This window comes from Pipra filicauda, unplaced genomic scaffold (genome assembly GCF_003945595.2).
Source record: "Pipra filicauda isolate LSUMZ 115617 unplaced genomic scaffold, ASM394559v2 scaffold30_size5312502_pilon, whole genome shotgun sequence".
In the NCBI taxonomy this organism is placed as follows: domain Eukaryota; kingdom Metazoa; phylum Chordata; class Aves; order Passeriformes; family Pipridae; genus Pipra; species Pipra filicauda.
In genome coordinates, this window is record NW_024104432.1 from 618,878 (window position 1) to 639,255 (window position 20,378).

Genomic DNA, 20,378 nt, shown 5'->3' on the forward strand with positions numbered 1-20,378 from the left:
GAGAAATGTCATAACTGTATTGAGTTACTTCAACTTCATTCCAAAGACCTGTCTCAGTCTAAAGAGACTAGACTGTTTGCTAAAAAGGATGAGTTGTGAGGTAGACCAAACTCCTCTCTCTCTGCAATTGTACTATCAAATTAAGGGGCTTTACTCGAGGAAAATGTGGAAAAACAGAAGAAATAACAACCCTTTATTATTAAAAGAAAAGAAGTATATGAATGTTGGCAAAAAACCAGTAACACAAAACAAAATGACAACAGCAACAACAACCACAACAACAAGTCTAGAAGAATGCTTCTCTGTCCTTTAGCACAGTCCTAATTGCGGTCTGCAGGGGGCGCTGTTGGGCTGCTGAATTTGCAGGGCCTGCAGTACCCAGTCGTGGTCGGCGGGGGGCGCTGTTGGACCGCTGGAAGCTGTAGGACCTGCAGTACCCGGTCGTGGTCGGCAGGGGGCGCTGTGGGCTCCGGCAGTCACCGGCGGGAAGAGGGGGACCAGAGAGGGCGGTCCCGGACCGCGCGGGGAAGCCGAGAAGGAGATGGGGGGGTCCCCGCCTCCGTGGGGGGCGAAAGAAAGGCAGGTAGCACACTCCCATGGGAACTCACAGCCGTCTCAAGTGGCGAGGACTCACTGCAGTGTCAGGTGGCAGCGTCTCAAAACTCCTCCTCCTCTCCCGCGGGCAAGCAAAACTCTCCGATGAAACACAGCAGCTCCGGCGGGCGGGACAGCCAGGTAGGTCGGAACCAGCAGGATGAGAGGTCAAGCTCCCCAGGATTAACAGCCAAAAGAAAACTAGACCTCCAGTCCCCCTCCCCAACAAAATGCCTATCTGCCCTCAGAGAGCCAGCCACGCACACACTGCCTCTCACCTTCCCGACCAGAGCCCAGCCTCCCCGCCTCCCCCTTTTCTTTCTCCAAATGGGCCATTAACCCAGACTGGCTACATCTTTTGTAATGCTAATAACCTCCCTTCCCCCCTCCTCCCCCCCCCCCCACTCCGGGGCAGGGGAAAGAAAAATTCCCCTGATTTTCTAATCTTTAACAAGACCCTAATACTTAGAGCCAAAGAAGAAAGGCACTTCCTTACACCTCAGTATTTTGAGTGTGTTTAATATTTGAGGACCTGGCTTCCTCTGTTGACATACTATTTAAATTCTAGACCAACAAAATCTTCAGATTAAGGTTAAAAACATTCCATGGTAAGTGGTACCTGTGTTGTTTTCGTAGAGGACAAAGCCACTCACAGAAAAATGAAACAGGGTTCCAATAAGATATCTAAAGCCATCCTCATCTCCAGCAGCTCATGACTTCTTAAAAAATAGCTTCAAAATAAGGACCAAAATAAAACTAAACTGGAAGTGTTCATCTGATTAGATGACAAGATCCTTACAAGCACAGAAGCAGGCACATGGAAGCTGCTCAAAAGCAAACAGTAGTTACTCAGCTCTGATAACTGCATGGTTGTCCGTCTTACAAAAGACTTCCTAACATTCATGTATCACAAAACAACATCATTGCTCATGCATGCTTCATCTTCCCACATCAATCATCTAGTTCCATCTAACTAGACATTCCACCTTCACTGTTCACAAGTAAGATACTAGCAATAACATAGTGACAGATTTTTTTGTAAAATTTGGGTTCTCATCACAGTTACTTATAATAACATCTGACAATAGGCTGCAGTTTATAGTTTACATTTTATTCAGAGAAATACCCCTGAATTGATAGGGGTTGATGTGGCAATTCCTTCACCCAATATCCTTAGTGTATTTCTTTTCCTGTTTATCACTCAAAATATTCAGCAGGAGTACAAGGCCACCTGCAGAGAGGGAAACCGGGCCAGTTCCCATCTCCCTTCTATAAAAATCAAGCAGCAGCACTTTTTAAAATGAAAGGTGGGGCTACAGAGAGAATTTCTTGTGATGACCTTAAAAAACTACAGAAACATCTTTCAGAGAGAATCCAGGGATCATGCATTTGCCAACTGATCTAAAGGTGTTCTTATTTTCAAAGCTTCCAGCTTCAGCTGTGGGATATACACCACTTGGGAGTGGAATGGGAGATAAGACACGCTTCAAGTATTTCACAAGGCAGCAACCAGACTGTATACATGGTGGGATGCTAAGCTATTGCTTCAGTGTTCTTCGTAAACTGACTTGCAGACTGTAGTGGTTTGGACCTTGTTTTCCCCAGAGGCTAAGAGAAGTGGTAGACCCCAAGGGGTGGAAACCCCTGGAAGTTTTGAAGTTCTGCCCAATGGGCGCTCCTGCAGAAATGTAAACATACCACAACCAGACCGGAAAAGAAGAGTTGTAGTTTTTGTTGTTGTGGGAGAGGTGGCCACGTTGTAGAGCCATGAGGTAGGGGCTCTGAGCCCCTTGGGGCCTCTGGCCCCCTCCCAGCCTCTGGCTGGGGGGCTGCAGGGACCTGGAACAGCATAAAGCTGGGCTAGGTGCCTGTAGTATGCCGGGAGATGTTTTCTCCATGGGCACAGAGCAGCAGCCGGGACTGACCAGAGAAACGGTGGCAGAGAGCCAGAGATAAGGACCTGAACTGGAGGAGCAGCAGAAACAACATGCAACACCGCAGAGGAGACTCCTGGAAGGAGAGCCGAGGAAAGGAGAGCCAGCAGCCTGAGAGCTACAGAGTTCTTGGGGGTAAGACTGTACCACACTCCCCCAAAACTCCCTTGAGACCCCTCTTGGAGAAGAGGGACATGGACTCCTATTTTAGAGAGCAGTTTTGGACATGCAGCACCGGAGAGAGAGAGAAGCTGAGAAGCTCAGAGTGTCCCGGAGCTGGATCGGGACGGCCAGATGGAATGAGGGGGGAGTTGACCTTGGCTCTCCCCCCCTTGCACTGCTGCCACGGTGGCAGCCTGAGAGACAGGGCACAGAGGCCCTGCAAGAGATACCAGACCGTCACGAAGACACCCCTGTGTCTTCGTGATATGACGTGGTGAAACGACCTTGTCTGGGGTTACGAAGCCCACGGAAGACCCCTCAGTTGTGAGGCGATGGGGCCGAGAGAGGCTTGGATACCTCCCTCGTGGATGCTGGCAGAAAAGCCAGCCACAGCTGCTGCATGCATGAGAAGAAACCTGCTGCCTTAGAAGATGCTGCTGTTCAGAGACTGGAAGGGATCTGTCCTTCTTTCCCTCCTGGACTTTTATTTGGAGGGGAGAAGAGATCTGATCCATTGTAAATACATATGTCATGGTAGAGATAGTTTGTGATTATATGTATAATGTGATATGGTATTTATTTGTACAGTCATTGTAATATATTCCCTTTTCCCCACTTTGAGTCTGGGGTGTTTTGTCTGGAAAAACCCATCTCACATTAGGTTGAGATGTGGGAGGGGGAATGGAGCTAGGGAATTGGATTTTGGGACTATCTCAAACCATGACACAGACAAATAAAAGCCTCTACTTAAAATGTAGGTGTTGAGCTTCATAATTCTTAAAGACTCGTATCTCTGACTATTTTCAAACCTTCTCTCCTATCATGAACAATTTCCTCTGAGATTTTTGGAATTTGTAAGAACAATAGGACTGTCACTGGATGGATAAGTTCATATCACTAGTCTAGAAACTGCTGGTCTATCAGTTAAGGAAGTAACTTTTTCCTTGTAAAGTCCTGGGTCAAGCCACACTCTGCCCAGGCATTTTACTTATATTTAAGACTCCAAGAGTTCGCCCATCAAACTTTTGCAAAGCCTTTTAGTTCTTTAAAACCTTGAGGTCACATAAAGAGAAAATGTCAACACATTTTCCCAAGAGACTTCTTTTAATTTAGTGAGAAAATAGGCATTTTGGCAAAAGGTTCACAGGGGTAACATACAACCAAGGCAGAAGTAGTTCACTAAAGTACCCAACACACATGCCAGCTTAGTGAAATACAAACCATCAGTTTTAAGTTACCCACAAGAGATTAAGGAAAGAGTAAAGAAAGAAAGAGGAATTAGGAGAAGATACGGGAATAAAGAGAGAGAGAAGAGAGAAGGAGTAAAGAAAGAGATTAAAATAAGAAAAATTCTTACTGCTCAGAATCCTTCACATGGTGATGGCCAGAGAAGAGAAAGAGAAGCTCTGTGCCCCTATATTTATGTGCTCTGGCCACCATGGCCACCCCTCCCAGGCAGGACATCTGGCTCAGTGACCACTCAGTGACCTTCAGGCCAGAGTGAGGGGTCGTGTAGCCAATCAGGGGCTCCAGAGGGCATGGTATGGGTGGGCTACCAGGTGGACCTTTTTGATTGATAGCTAGTTGGTGTGGGCCCCAACGTGGCCGTGTGAGTTCTGTACTGCCATGAGGCTGCAGGAGGTGTGAGTTCTCACCTGGCCCCTCCACCAACACACACACAAGTTGGTGGATTTTGACCCAATAAATAATCCAATGAGATTTGAATCCAGTCTCTCACGTTCCTCCAGCATGAAAAGATGATTGAAAATTTCTTATATATCAGAAGAAAAAAAAAAGGAAATATGTTGTCCCACTCCTTTTGTCAGAACTTTCACAGAGCAAAGTCTTGAAACAAAAAAAAATTCTATGTAATTCTTTAGGATGATAACACAGATACATCATGATCAAATAGCACTTATAATTAAAAAAAAAAGGTAACTAAAAGAGAGTATTGGCTCTTCTCTTGACCTCTACTAAACTGAGCAGGGTCTCAGCTGGATACAGGACCCCCAAGATCCTTGCTCCCATTATTCCCCATTCTGTATTTCCAATAATATCTAAAATAATAAATTCTTGGCAAGGATCACTGGAAATACAGATTATGATGCTCAGAGAGACCATGGTGAATAGACTGCTGTTCAGCTGTGAACCTAGAACTGTACCACAACACACATACTTATCCATGGGCTGCAAGAGCACTGTTAACCACTTTTTGGTCTTCCGGATAAGTGAAAGTTATATCTGCCATTCCAATTTCTTTCCTAAAACAAAACAGAAAATCTGATGCTGTCTTATGCAATATACAGTTGGGGTTTTTCACTTACTAGTTCAACAGATTGGTCTTTGCATGTGATGCCTCCATTTGATCCTTCCCTTTTCTGTGTGCCATGGTTCACATGGAAGCTAAATTAAGAACCGCATTTACATGTATTCATTCCTTCCTTTGCCAGGTGACATATTTATTGGCCATGCTAGTGATGTCACAGATTATTTTTGTATTTCAGTCACCTAGAGTGGCATTTGGAAAGGACATTTTCTACTTACAGTCAATAGCTTCTCTAGCTGCCCTAATATTATTTCTTATTTTAAAATATTATTTAGAATATAAAAGCAATTTATTGTAGGTGGAAGATATACCTGCCAATTCCCAATGGAGAGGGGAAGAATACGAAGTGTCCTCTACCTTAAGTAGTTCCTGTTCGTGATACACCAGTACTAATCAGCACATGTCTTTCAAAGGCACCAGAGCCTTCTCAAGCAAAAAACTGGTTTTCCTTTTTATAAGTTGAAACAGAAAGTGTGATTTATTCCAATGAAAACATTAACCCATATTTCTAATGCTGGATTTCTCAAAGGCTTACTTTCATGATAACTGAAGCAGAATATCCTGTTGCCGAATTAAGGTGGTAAAAAGGTAAGTTAACTTGTCTTATTTTTAATGCAAGCTTTCCAGAAACCTTAACAGAATCTGAACAGGTGAACAGAGCAGTGAAACAGATTAAAAGATTGGAAATTTGTCCTTTCTTCTTTGAGCTGAAGTTAAAATAAATAATAAGTTGTGTACTTGATTTTGATGGGTTGTGATTAAGTAAGAATAGTGATATTAATTATTCTATAGTAGATTATCAAAATTTGTAATCAGCAAATTTTTCCAAACCACACGGTTCTCCCCTCTTTGTCCTGTTACCTCCAAACCTACTGCAACTCATTTTAACTATTTTCTCCATTGTAGCTGGCTGCAAGGAAGTCTCATGAATTTATGTAGTACCTCTGGTCATGTACTGTTCATGCTCATGTTCCCCAGCCATGCACAGGGTGTGCATCAGATGATAACAGTAAAGCTGGAAGAGGAGAAGTCCAAAAATAAGTTACACAGCTTCAAAAGGTTGACATAAGCAACAGCCAAATGGCCAAATCCCTGAAGAGGTTGGTCTGAGCAACGTTTTGACAGTGACATTATAATATCGAATCTGTATACTAAATCACCTAATAATAAATACAGTAATTTCTGAAAATATGTCCTTCTTTACTTACATAGTTTAGTTATTTAAGAAACTAAAATAAGTCCTTTGATTAATTTGAGTCCTCTTTGATATCGATATACTAGAATCCAATTCCAAATGTCTTCTCTATGGTTTGTTTCCTTCTCAATGTCTATATACTATCACTTTATGTACACTCCAGACATTTACTCAAACTTGCTCGCAAAAAGTGCTTTTGTGTGGATTTAGTATCAGCAAAAAGATTCTGAAAAAGCATTTTATTTGGGAACTATTGTAAACCAGAGATAAAATATTGCATGATTTGTTAAAGCAACAACCCCTAAAACCAAAAAATATTTTGACCAGCTTCTCTTCACAACTAATTCCCTCTTCTTTGCCCTGACATTATACAGTCATTAAAGCAGGTAAAACTTCCAGCTAGCACAATTAGTGGGTCGTTCACATTTTAAAAGGATGTTGTGAAACATAGTCAATTCCAAGCAAACATTACATAAAATAGAAGTTCATACATTGGGCAATACTGAACTTCATTTGATACGCTACTCCTGCAAAGAATATATTGACAAATATGTCCACAAATACTATGTTAACAAAGAGCCTGTAGCTTCATATTTCCAAAATATTTTCTTCTATTAGGAAGATTTTTTAATCCTCCAAAGAGGTTACTAAGGTAACAAAGAAACACATGAAAACAACAAAACAACCCAATAAAAAAATAAATAGTAAAGAAATAAAAAATAAATAATAAGAATAAAAAATAAAATAATAAAAAAATAAAAAGTAAAGAAATAGCTGCCTCCACAGAGCTGCGTTTGAACCACAAAGTTTTAGTTTCAAATTTCAGTATTACTGCAATTGACACATAAACTAATAGACCTCTAAATGACAAATTTCCAGGACATATTTTTTTGGTTCAGTATGATTTTTAATATGATTAATCTTGAAATATTGACTTCACTGGGAAATTTAGTGGTGTTTCAGTCTGCTATTAACAAATAAGTTAAATGACATAATGCTGCTCACATCCAACTGACCAATAAAGATAATAATGGTTTTTGTTCAAAATTTATCATCTCCTCAGGGATAAACCTGCTCTTGTATAACATTTTAAGGAGGATGAAAAGAACTTATCCATTCTCCATACTCGTTTCTTGCAACTTTATTAATTCTAAATACATCTAAATATCAAAATATATCCTACTCCACACTGGACTTCCAACATTGCAAATATTGTGCATAAAAAGAAGAAAGATCTAGGAAGAACAGACAAATGGGCAGGTGGAAAATTAAGAGAAAATTGTTATAAAAAGGCTTAGTCAATCCCTTCCCCAATTTTTAGGTAGTTCTACTTTACTCATGGCAATCTACCAAAACTTGGTTTGACCAAAACTCATTTTACATCAGTTTGGTCTGTTGCCCAGCAAAGACTTAATAAACCTTATCAGATTGAAGAATCAAAGGGACTACCACCTTAGTCATCCCTTGTATTCTCAGTCATGCCACTTATCAACTCAGTGCATTACCACTGTCAAACTAGATCAAACTAGTGCTATGATCAGCAGCTTTGCACTTGATCCAGTTTGACTCTGTCATAGTATTGAAATTGGAAGGTCCAGCATCATTTCTGCTTCACCAATATAAAAAGAATTTGTTGTTTCTACGCCAATATGATTCTATTCTTCCAACTCCTACCTGGACACAGAAGTGTAAGCAAAATAATTAATTGTTCCACAATTTTTTTCTGAGTAATACAGAAACAATTATTAACAGAAAACCTTAAATAATTCTCTCTTCCAAAATGTCATCCTTATTTTCAAGAATCAAATGCTTCCTTATTTTGGGGTATTCACACAAACCCAGCTGATTTTGCACAAACTCAACCCATTGAAAAGATGAGGATTATCCTCACCAAGATGAGGATTAACTCACTTGTGTTACTAGTAAGGAGTAAGGATTTGTTCTGACACATCACTTTATCAAAAGAATTTTCCATGCTGTCATTGCCCTAAAGATCCTTTTCACGGTTTCAGTAACAGTGGCATCTGCAGAGGAGAGCTCCAACCACTTGAAACTCATTAAAACATACTTGAGATTGACAATGAGTTGAAAACATCTGTCAGACTTGGCCAAGATTTCAATCAAGTGTGATGTTGCCATGTTACTCTGCTACATAGACTTAATGAATGACTTGGCTGCTGTTAATGCAAGGAAAGTTGGGTTCTAATTACTGGCCTGATTTTTTTTCCTGTATCTGAAATATAGTTTCACTTAAAGTTCCATACTGTACGTGCATTAAAATTAATTTGCTGAATCTAGAAGCTGAAGTGATACACCCTTGTTTTTTAACGTACTGTATTAAGCATCAGCCTAATATGTACAACATGGTGTATATACAAATAGTCTCCAATAGAAAATAAATCATCTGCATTTCCCAAACAGTCTAAGAAGACTAAGCAAGTAACTAACTGATAGTTTCAGTCCCTTTTTTTTTTTTTTAATTAACCTCAACAAGTCCTTAACAACTCAGCAAAATGCTTCAAAGAAACCAGTGTCATTTTTTAAAAATAATGTTCAGGAAAACCTCTGAGTTATACAAGTGTTTTTTTTTCAAAGAAGGTAAAAAAGCATATACCTAACTGAAGATATGCCAAAGTAACAAACCAAAGGGCTGAATTGCTATTTCAGATGAAATGAGAAGGAAGTAGCATACAGTGAATTCTTACCTTCAGAAAGACAATGTTTTCTTTCAGATGTAATTCAAGGCAGTCCAATGTGGAACTCGGGACTGATGGATTGATTTCTCTTTGCTTTTTTTAAATATCCATTTCATTCAAAGATGTTACAGGGATTTCCTTAACTCTCCCTTCTTGGGAACAGTCCCATCAACAGGATACTTTAGAAAAACAAACATTTTTTCACGAAGTATAGCCCTCAACAAAATCATCACCTTGAACTAGCTATTATGATATAATTTAGATTATAAAAACTGTTATGTGTGATGTTATATAGCAAATTTGTAGATGTAGGAGGACCATGTAAATGAAATGATAAAATTTATATGAAGCCGCATAATTTTCTTTTTACCATTCTGATAAGTGAAAAGTATTCTGATACATGCAAAGCATTCTGGCAGCTTTTTGCTGAAGGAATTCTTTTATGAAAATTTACATCCAATAAGATTTCTGTTATTTGGCCAGATTTTCAGCTGCTTTTCGTTTATATGTAAAATAAAAAAGCATCTTACTAATTTTTCTGAGAAGCTTATGCTTCCACTAAATGCACACTAAAGCTGTGGTTGTAGTTGTAGTTTTTCTGAAACTACTTTCTGAAACTACTTCAGTTCTCTGAAATGATGTTTTTTACCTAAAAAAACAACAAAGATTTTATAACGTATTATTTTAGGTACAGATTATTACCAATTTGAATAAAGATTATTGAGAATTATATAATGAAAATCTCAAGTTTTGCCTGATGTGAAATTTCATATATTCACAGAAAATCTCTTTTCCTTTGCTTGCAGGAGAAAAAAAATGGTAATCTTTGGGTTATTACCTGTGGCCAAATCAAGACATAATTTTCTCTAACTGAAATCATATATAAATGCAAAAAAACCCCAAGTATTTTTCCAAAAAATGGAATACATAGTGCTCTGTTTTGTTTTGGTTTATAGTATGAAGACCTTCTGCATGCATGGTTTGGTCCGTCAGAGGCTGGCAGACTGCCTATTTGCAGCTGTATTCTTATTTTTTAAAATACAATTTTTTATGCAGTCAGCAAGTGCCTTTTCTACCAATTTTTCAGTTTAGAGGAGCACCTCTACTTACAATAAGATTTTAAAACTTGAAAAAATATAATGCAATCTCATATTCTTTACCTGCATATTGAACATTTTAAATAATTTTTTGAAATTCACAGTATTTTTACAGAATTATTTTTTTTGTTTGGCTTAATGACCATAATAGATGCAGCCCTGACTGTATCAGGACGAAGTTGGGATGGTATTTTTTGGTCTGTGTTTGGCCCTAGCCACCTGCAGTTAGTTTATGTTTTCTCCTGCCAAGTCTTCTGATAAAGCAGTGAACTTGGCCTTGGAGGGAGAGCTTCTGTGTAAACTGTTTTAATTGGTCTGTTGTGATTGGTCAATTGCTCGTCAGGGGCAGTTGGAGGACAAAGTGAGGAGGAAGGTGATGGAGTAAACCCACAGCCTCAATTGAAAGGACCCCCCAAAATCACTGCGCCTGCGTGGGGGACTTTCCAAAGTGCTCACGCAGGCGCAGGAGGGGTGCACTTACATAACCAAGGGAGTGAGATTCAGAGCCCTGACGGGGCGGTGCTGGCCACACCTCTCCAGGGCAGGTGCTCTCAGAAAACTTTATAAAAAGCAGAGACGCTTCTTGGGGGTTGCCGGCTCTTCACGGTGGACCAAGTTGCTTTCAGCGGGGATGCCTGCTTGAAGTGGGAGCCTGCCACCCCCCATGAACCCGCAGCTGCTGCAGAGAGACCTCATTATTGGTTAGGATGGGTAAGACTTGTTAATAGGTGACAGCTGGGTGAGTATAGGGGCGGGGGGGAGCCTTCTTCCTAGGGTCTTTTATGCACTTTTTCCTCCGCCCCAATCCTTTTCCCCTCAGGCGCCTGTGTTTTTCCTTTTCCTTTGTTTGCCACCTTTTTCCTAATAAATAGCTATTTTTGCCAACTAGCAACGGTGTTTGGTTTATTCACGTTCCAGAATCTCTCGAACCTGGGTTTTTCCCTTGGCTTAGTCCCTTCCCTGTTACATATTTGACAATGCAAGGGACTTTGCTCCAGAAATTTGCCTTCTTTATCTTTGTAATCTAAAGCTAAATGAAACACTTCAGTTTCTTGGGCAGGAGGAAGGGACGACAGTCAACAGCCGAGCTCAGACTACAGTAACATGGTATGTCTAACCTAAGGGCCACCCATACTTTAGTCTCTCACTCTGTGAGCAAACTAAGGAATCAGAGGATTACACACAGAGTACAGTGAAATCCAGTTCAGGTAAAGATGACAAAAATCTAATCTTCATAAAACTATAACAACGTTCTTTGAGGCTTTTTACTCCCTAGGATTTAATAATATCTATTGACAGCTTAGTCATTAAAGCCCTTGGTGGTGTACCACACACTTTAACAGGCATCCTAAGAATATGTGTGTTTCTGCCAATCCATAAATGCAAATTTATTTTAGACAAGGCATGAATAAACTACTCAATGCAACTAGCCATATGTTAGTATTTTTTATAGATCTGCTATATCTACATTAATTTCTCTCCCCGCTCAGGAGACAAGAAAATTAAGAGAGACAAGTCAATGTAGATCTCAAGATTACAGTCAGGAAACATATCTTTATTTTAAAAAAATTCTCTAGAAGCCCCTATAAACCTCATGGTCTAACCTCAAGCCCCTATAAACCTCATCTCATGGTCTCTAAAACATATTATTGATGTTCACTTCTCAAAAATTGCCACTTGAAACTATGGGTTAGGTTGCAATTTCAACCTGTTCTCCTGTTTTTCTCAGATAAAGAGAAGCAAACTATGTGATATAGAACAGAAATTCTTGCATCTCCAGTCTCTAAACTAAGAGAGACTATCGATGTTATGCTTCTCTTACAGTAAGCATTCACTCTTCTTGAACTAGTTTCTGTAATTTGCTTATCTGTATATAGTAGCAACATAATACATACCAAAGCATACAGCTGCAATAAGCATAAATATATTATAAAATAGTAAAATTAAATAAAAGCAAATACTTCTTCCCAGGTAGCTAAAGGCAAAAAAATTTGCCTCTGCTCAAAGACAACTTCAGGGAAGAAAACTCATTGTTGGCTTAGCCATGTTAGAAGAACAATGTCCTTGTGCTAGCAGAATTCGGAATTCACACTATCTTCCTAATCTTCTCACGCCATGCCTTGACTTTTATTGACAAAATGTTCAGATACTAGAAACTACACCATCTTATACTACCTAGCAGTGACACCTTTGGAAAAAATAAGCAATCCTGCCCTTTGAATATTAAAAAAATAATCACCATTATGTACAGGTTTTAGAAAAGAAAATATGCAGGGTCCTTTCAAAAAAAAAAAAAAGTAGAAAAAGTCCAATAAGTAGCAATATATATTATATTTCAATAATATGAGTAATACACATTACTATATTATCTCAAAAAATGAGATAAGATTCCAAAATTATGTGTATACAGGATGAAGCTCTCCTAAATGCACACAGACCTCCTAGTCTAATGAGTATCAAGTTTTAAATAATAAAATGAATCAAATGTCTTACATCTGTTCTAGAATGAATTTTATTAATTAAAAAGAAAACCTCGTGAAACAGTGTTACCTTAAGAGACCGCAGAGAAAAAAACTCCAGACCAATTTAGTGCAGGAGATAAGATAAAGGAAGTAGGTTCTTTAATCTCAGACCTGAGGCCCAAGGGATAAAATTGAAGGTATTACCCCAACCAATCCCAGCTCTATCCACTCCGCAGATCCTCCTCCAGCACACCCCTCTGGAAATTGAGGCAGGGGTCTCTGGGAACCCCTCTTTCTCATCTTCCTCTTCCTCGAAGCACGCAGAGACCTTGGAGCTCCTCCAAAGTTCTGGGTTTTAAAGGATGCTTTGACTATGATGTATCTTTTTGTTCAAACCAGGGTGCAAATGTTCTTAAACAGAAAGAAGACCTACCTTGAGGGAAGTCTCAACAAGCTAAGGAATTTAGAAAGTTAGATATGAAAGGGGGTAATAGGGTTGGGTAAATGTGTAGACTACTGTGCTGAAGGGTGGCATATTATACAGCCTCATTAAAATCTGCATTCACTACACAACTACTTCTAAAATCTACAAAAGTTAAAAAAAACCAAAAATCTCTGAGGCATCACAGTATACTTAAAATCATCCTTTGTAATTTTTTGATCTCAAAAATAAGAAGTTTTTCTTTAGGAAACAGAAGTCTTTCTGCATGGCCTCTTTGTTCTTCAACACCTCTTACTGCTGCTGTGTAACTAGCACCTTTAGTCTCACACAGAAGTAAATTTAGCATCCCACTGGTGTTCCTAGGAATAAAAGAAACAGCACAGTAAGAGCTAGTGAATCACTTTCAAGGCAACAACAAATCCATTTTCATGTCTTTGAAGTTTGCCAATGTCAAGTCAAGCCTCCCTGAAGACAATCCTTCTTAAATGAGAGATGTAAAAAAAGAGTTTGCATGCAATTTAAATCCTGCGAACTGGCAATCTTCTCACAAAAATTACAATTCCATTCTCATGCATCAGTATTTCTGATTTATCGTCATTTTTCTGTTACATGAATTGATCTTTAATTTCCAAGACAGAAAAAAAGACTGAGCATTTTTTGCAAGGGTTACTGATTTGCCATTTAGTCACCACATGCAGTCAAGCTTACACTGCTAGAAGTTTAAGAGGACCAAATCATGGTCCTCTTTTCCAAATTCTTAACAGACCTCATAGACTCATCGAGAAAAGTTGGTCTTTTCTCATCATCCCCACTAAAACAATAAAAAATTGGCTTATGAGCTCTTTGCCATTTTTTTGGTGCTGAACACCAGTCCAAATGTGTTACCATGCAGCAATGACTGAAGACGTATGTCTAAAATCATCTCCCACAAGAGACACTGAATTTTTATTTAAATTTATAAGGTTGTGTGCATGTACAGGCCAGATCTTCAGTTGGTTACATCAATACATCCCCTTTCTCTTTAGGGAAACAGTGATCAAGAATAAGAAACTTGTCTTTAAGTTACTGAAACAGTGCTCACAGGCATATACCAAGCTTAAAATGAAATGAGGAAATGTCACAATTCAAAAGAAGATGACACCTGTCCATGTGCTCTGAAACAGAAATGTTCTATTTAAAAAAATGCTAGAATTTGGATCCGTTCGATGAGTACTCCTTTAAAATTAGCCCTATTCATTAAAATGTCTCTTGGCACTTTTTTTTTTGCTTCTTTTCTTTTTTCTCTTTTTTCTTTTTTTTTTTTTTTTTTGGTGGCAGAAAATCAGAACTTCTTTTCCATTTTAAAAAAATACTTCCAAAATAGTCCAGAAAGGCAGAATTTTCAAATTTATTGTATCTTTGTTTTCAGTTCTCAGAATGTTTCATTTCCCTTTCTCACTGTTAACCTTATTGAACTGATTTAAATCTGATTGATTTTATTCCTCACTTTTTTAAGGTCTCAGCTTTTTTCTTTTCTTTTTTTTTTTTAATTTCTCTTCCCTCTTTTGCTTCAGGATTCTGAGATTTTTCAGTCTCCAGAAGCCATGGAAAAGTCTAAAATTTGCTAGAAAATATTGAGGGTGTTCTGTGGTTTGCAGTGTGTGCCATGTCTGAGAAGGAGCAAAGAAAGCACACAGGGAACCATTTTGTATGACCTCCAGTCAGCCACGAAACCCTGTATGCCCCTATTTTTTGGGTATTAAGCACATGGTCATAGATGCCAAGTTGATTTCTAATACAAAATGCGTAAGTAACAGGTAATTTCAATTTGAGTGTTTCCTTTTTTAATTTTATTTTTTAATTCAAAATGGCACATTTCGGTGACACATTTTGATTTAGATGAAAGCACACTTTGCAGGAAAAAGCCTCCATAGTGACCATTTTTAAGCAAGTCTGCTGTGGAGAAATTAAAAAAAGAATTCTTTATTATTTAAAAACAATCTTCATTTTAGATTAAAATATCAACTTGCTTCATAACATGCAGAGTTTTTCATGAGAAATACTTCTGAAAGGAAAATTTTCAGAACATAACATGCCCCCTCATTGTCCCATGCTGCTCTGTAGGGGTAGAAAATGTAAAGGAGAGATGTGGCAGGACAGGCATTGTTTTAATGTTTGTCTTTGTTTCTCACTACTCTTATCTATTAAATTGGTAATAATTTAGTCTTTCTCAAGTTGTCTCTTTTTCCTGCAACAGTAGCTGCTAAGTGGTCTTTAGCTTGACCTCTGAGTTTTCTTATCCTATTTGTTTTTAATTCCTGTCCTGCAGGGGAGGAGGAGTGAGAGAGATGTTGGGTGGGTCTTTGCCCTCCAAGGTTAGTTGACCCCACTGCATTGCACTAGATCTTCTACAGAGGACTGGGAAATCACAACCACACTGAAAATTTTCAAAAATCCTAACAATGGCTCTGATTCTGCAGTTCTTTGTATACAGGAAAAGACAAAGATCTATGCAGGTCTGCAAGCAGGTACATTGAAATCAACAAGCAGATACTTCTGTATACAGAAGACCTGCCTTAAAACAACTGGAGAATCAGGACCATGGATACCTCAAAATAACCTGTAGCCAATATAAGGCATATGAACCAAAACAAGAAAATCTCTTCACAGTTAGCCTACAACCACTCTATGGTCATCAAAATACTAGAGAAAAAACTTGTTGCCAATATAGTCAAGGGCTCTCTTAATTTCATGTACTGTGACTCCAACAATTTATTCATTTCTCATTTTATTTCTCTAAAGTAGCTTCATTTAAAAGCAGGGAAACCACATTTCATGCTCTTCAGTTTCATTAAAGATATACAAATCCCTTACCAAAAGAAGACTACTCTAATTAAACCATTATGGTAGAAGGAAATATTGAAATGATGAATCTGAAAGGACTCTGGCACACTCCATATTCTCTTGCACATTATTCCTTATGATATAAAAAACAGAAGAAAAGAGCTCCTTCTTTAAAAAAAATGTTTAGAATCACATGATGAAATATGAAACAACCTAGAGTAACACAGATGGACTATCTCGCAGATTTTCTAAAGTTTGTCCATTGATCACTTCTTCAACATAATATTGTGTGGGAACATAATATTACACCCTCAGGAAACTGTATCTGCTTGACAAATATTTTTAAATTCCTCACTTGAAACTCCTTGCATAGGAAATGTGATATAAATACTGCATGAATTACATAAGAGAAATCCAGCATCATTCAATATGTGCTGCTTCATCAGCACTTAAATTAAGCATTGCTGAAAAGAAAATAATAAATTAAAACCTGAGTATTACTACTTCCCTCAGGAACTGCAAAATAAGACTTTTTGAATTATATTTTTGCAAGTGCAACAAGAATAGCAATGACTGTTTTGAGTTTGACACTAGGAATGGAATGAGGCAGGATTTTACTTCACTTTTGAAGCACATGAAACTTAGGACTATGTTAAAAAGAAGGTTCACAGTGAACTCATTTTCATGATTAATTAATTAACTGCTCCAAAGTCCAATAATATTTTGGGGTTCTCTTGGTTACAGAACAAATACATACTTCAAGAGTTGGTATCCACATGTGTAAAGAAGCATTTCTGGGTCTGGCTTTAACCAAAGAAACAGCTTATATTTATTCAAATCGTACTTCATACTGGATAAGGATATTCAGTGCCCCTTTAGCATTCACATTCAGTACAGATAACCACAGTCTGTTGGCTGCTGCATCAGATGAGTGTGACAAAATATTTCAGCTAAATTCCCCATCAGACTTTCTTCCCTTCTCATTTTCAGGCTGGTCTGCAAAAAAAACTTGAAAAGAAAAATTAAAAAAAAGTCTCTCCTCTCTTTCTTTTAGATCTGTCCAAGGAAAGAAGACTACTATAAGCTTTCTATCAGGAAGCCTCCTCCACCAACACACCAGTCACCTTCAATTCCTGATGTTCTCTACCTCCTTCCTCAAAGCTGTACTGCCTCAGATTCCTGTAACTTCCAGAAGAACCAAGTAAGCTTCCAGAAGAACCACTCTTCGGGGTCTTTCTACGTGAAAAGGAAAGACTGGGAATGCATAGTTATCCCAGTCCTGACAAAGCCTGTGTTGCCAATGTCATTATCATGTTTCCATGGGGTTTCTAACACTATAGGACTTCTGTCTAGCTCCATGATAATAGAACAATGGCCTTGAGACAGGTGATTAGATTTCTTTATCCTCGTGCCATTTTTTTTCATTCCAGGAAGAAATACCCTCACAGATATTTTCGATTACTTTCTTAGCTACACAAACAATGAGCAAAAGAGATATTAATTCTGAGTGCTTTTTTGATTCCTATTGACCTTGTCACAGTAGTCCAATGTCTAACAAAATCCCCAGAAAATAATTTCCAGTAATCCATTGGAATCCATTTCCAATAATCCTATTTATAATAGGCAAGAGGCCCAAGAGAGCAGATTCCAAGGAAGTCAAGAAACCAAAATGTTGTTTCTTTCATAGCCTGAAGGTAAATGAAAGATATATCTTCCAACCAGAAGAGCAGATGAATTAGTGAGCCTTGTCAATTTCAAAATAACCCCTCTATCAAAATAATAGTAATTAAATATTAATTCTCTCATTTTAAATATGCTTTCCTTACAATCCACTGGAAATACTGAAATACTAGAAATATTCTGTAAACACATGTTCATGGCTCTGGTCTACTATCACCAGGGATCAAAGCAGCAGAGAGTACAAATACGTTACTGACTGACTCTTTAAAGACTTTAATTTTTCTCATAAATCTTTTCTCCAGCTACCTGATTATTGGTATTTCAGAGTAAAATGCATGGTTTCTGAAAGTTTCTGATTGATCTGAGTGGCTCACAAGTAGGATCATGAACAGTCTTAAATGACAATGATCACAGGCCACCCTGGAGCTGCCGAAAAGCTGTCAGTTTTTATGCATCTGTTCAGGTAGATTGTCTGAAATGAATCATGGCATCAGCTCATAAGGAAAGGTTTCATGTTTTAATATTTGCTAAATCTATACAGCAAATCCAAATAAATAAGAGCTTGTAGTTTGTCTATTTTTCACTTTTTTCCTCCATGAATAACAATGGATTGCACATTCTATATACTGGAGGGAGAGTGGGTTCCCTAAAACATTACACACTGGGAAACTGTGGTCTAACGTACCTTGCCAATTTTGCCTGAAGCTATTTCCATAAAAAACAGAGAAAAGGAGGTATCATTGATTTCAACAGATGCTAGCTCAGATGGAAAGACATTATACACAAACAAAGCTTTAGGGACTAGTTTTGATCACCCAGGGTTTTTTTATTCTTGCTCATCTCTGCATTTCCTGATTTTGCTGAAATAAAGAACAGCTGGTCTCACAAGTTTACCAACTTAAAGCTGTAAAGACAAAACTTGAATCCAAATTTCTTTTTTCTTTAATAGCATAGTATAGATCCTATCTCATTCAATGGAGAACAAAAGTAATTCCAAAAAAGGGAGAGAGGGGAATCAGTCTCACAATTCTGCTAGCTGTGGAAAGGCATATCTCCCTGCATCTGTCTACAGACACACTCTGTTGGAATTTCGTGCTCCCCAATATTTGACCAACAGAACAGATGCTATGGTAAAATGGTTCACATCCCAAGGACCACTCCCCAGAATTGCTCTCAGCAGAGCTGGCTTTTTTTCCTGGGCAAAAAGATAAATGTGACTTCTTCACTATGCGTCCCTTGCACTGTGTTATGATACATTTGCAGATCAGTTGTAGGCACAGTACTTGTGGGTATTCCACAGTAACTTTGCAGGCACAGTGAACCTGTCTAGTTTTTCTGGGCATTCCAAACAAAGATCCTGATTCCTTGTTTTCTTTGCATGACAAGTAGATATGACTAGAGAAACATGAAATCAGAGTAAGATGTCAGCTAGGCATGACTCCACACCAACATATAGCTTACATGTGCTATAAAACCCTGCCCAGAAAGCTGGTCAATTGTTTTGGTACTGAAGACAAATCACAAAAATATACATGCTATAGTAGCTACCTCTCTACTTTCCAACTGCATGAGTCAGTCCAGGGAAAGAACTGCACCCACATGACTACCATGTTTACAAGTGAAATTCTCTCTTTGGACTGGACTGTGCAAGGTAAATGTACCTGCAACCTCTCTACTCTCTAGCTAGGTTAAGCATCACCACACTAAGAGTCACTGCCGTAACAAAAATTTACATATATCATTAAAGTGGGATACCCTCTGTAGCTATGGGAACAGGAGCTCCACATTTGATCCTTGCTCCCTTTGTAAACTCAAGGAAACAAATTAGGCACTGTGCCTTGGTACCTGCTGCTCAAGAGCAGGGCTGCTGCACTTTTAAAGATTGTTGGCTGCACGTAGGTAAGGGCAGAAAATTAGTGCACTACACACACAAACTCATGGCTAGAGAGAGGTCTGTCTCTATGCCACAGCAGCAAACAAGGGAGCACAACTTCTAGGTCTGGTGCTTTCTACTTCCTTTCCCTGCTGTCTCAGTGAAATGAGACTGGGATGACAGCTATAATATAAATCACTACTTAAATGCAAGTGCCACACACAACTAGTTTGCAGTATAGTTTCCCACACACTAAGGGTCCATTCAAAATCCCAGATAATAATTTACCTTTGCTCATTATGTGCTTTGCCTGGTTCTTGTGCTCTTGTAAAACCTCCCTGAGTAGGTAGGCATGAAATAATCTCTTGCTGCCTGTAGCACTGTCTTTTTTTTCTTTTCATGTGACTGCAAACAGAAACTCTTTATTCAAAAAAGGAAAGGTTATTAAACTCACCAGAGTTATTTTAAAAACGATAGAAATGAACTGTGACTGCAATCTTGAGTGTTAGTCTTGTCTGGAAAGCTATTTGGCACAAAAAAGCAAGTGGAAAGCACAGATTCAAGTCAAGTCTGACCATTTCCATGTGTAATCACCATTAAATGACAAAGAGAGTAATCTGCAACTTCACTTTGTCATGAACAGTCCTTTAATTTGGGGTTATTATTATTTTCTTAAAGGTTCCTTCCAGCTATATGCCCTCTTGACATAAATCTCCTTTTATAAACAAGGCACAGATCTCAAAAGGATTTAGATGTTTGTGGTTTACACTGGTGAGTTGCCTCACTGATGTTAGAGTGACTCACATGAGTAACATGAAGGCCAATAAATCTAAGCAGCACTGAAGCCCTGTCCTATTAAATCTTTAAATCCATAGTTGTTGATCTGTAAAAGAGCAGTACATGAGAAGTCAGCAGCTGGGAAGACAATCAAGCAATATTACAGACCTCCAAAGGCCAACATTAAAATTACCTGTTTGTTTTAAACAGGATGAATAATGGCAATAGTGGCACTTGCTCTCCACATTTTCCATGCCCTTGTTTGTTTAATGGTTGGACTGCCCAGCTACAATATTTCTTTTACCATAGAGCTTATT

General features: G+C 38.5%; 1 long non-coding RNA gene across 1 annotated transcript; it reads right to left on the minus strand.

The window, feature by feature from the left end:
- Positions 1-4,664: 4,664 nt before the first annotated feature.
- On the minus strand, positions 4,665-9,047 carry LOC120323666. The gene is made up of 3 exons (XR_005564341.1): positions 8,917-9,047; positions 5,959-6,031; positions 4,665-4,951 (listed from the first exon to the last, which is right to left on the minus strand). It is a non-coding gene; the product is annotated as an uncharacterized LOC120323666 (long non-coding RNA).
- Between the last annotated feature and the right edge of the window lie 11,331 nt (positions 9,048-20,378).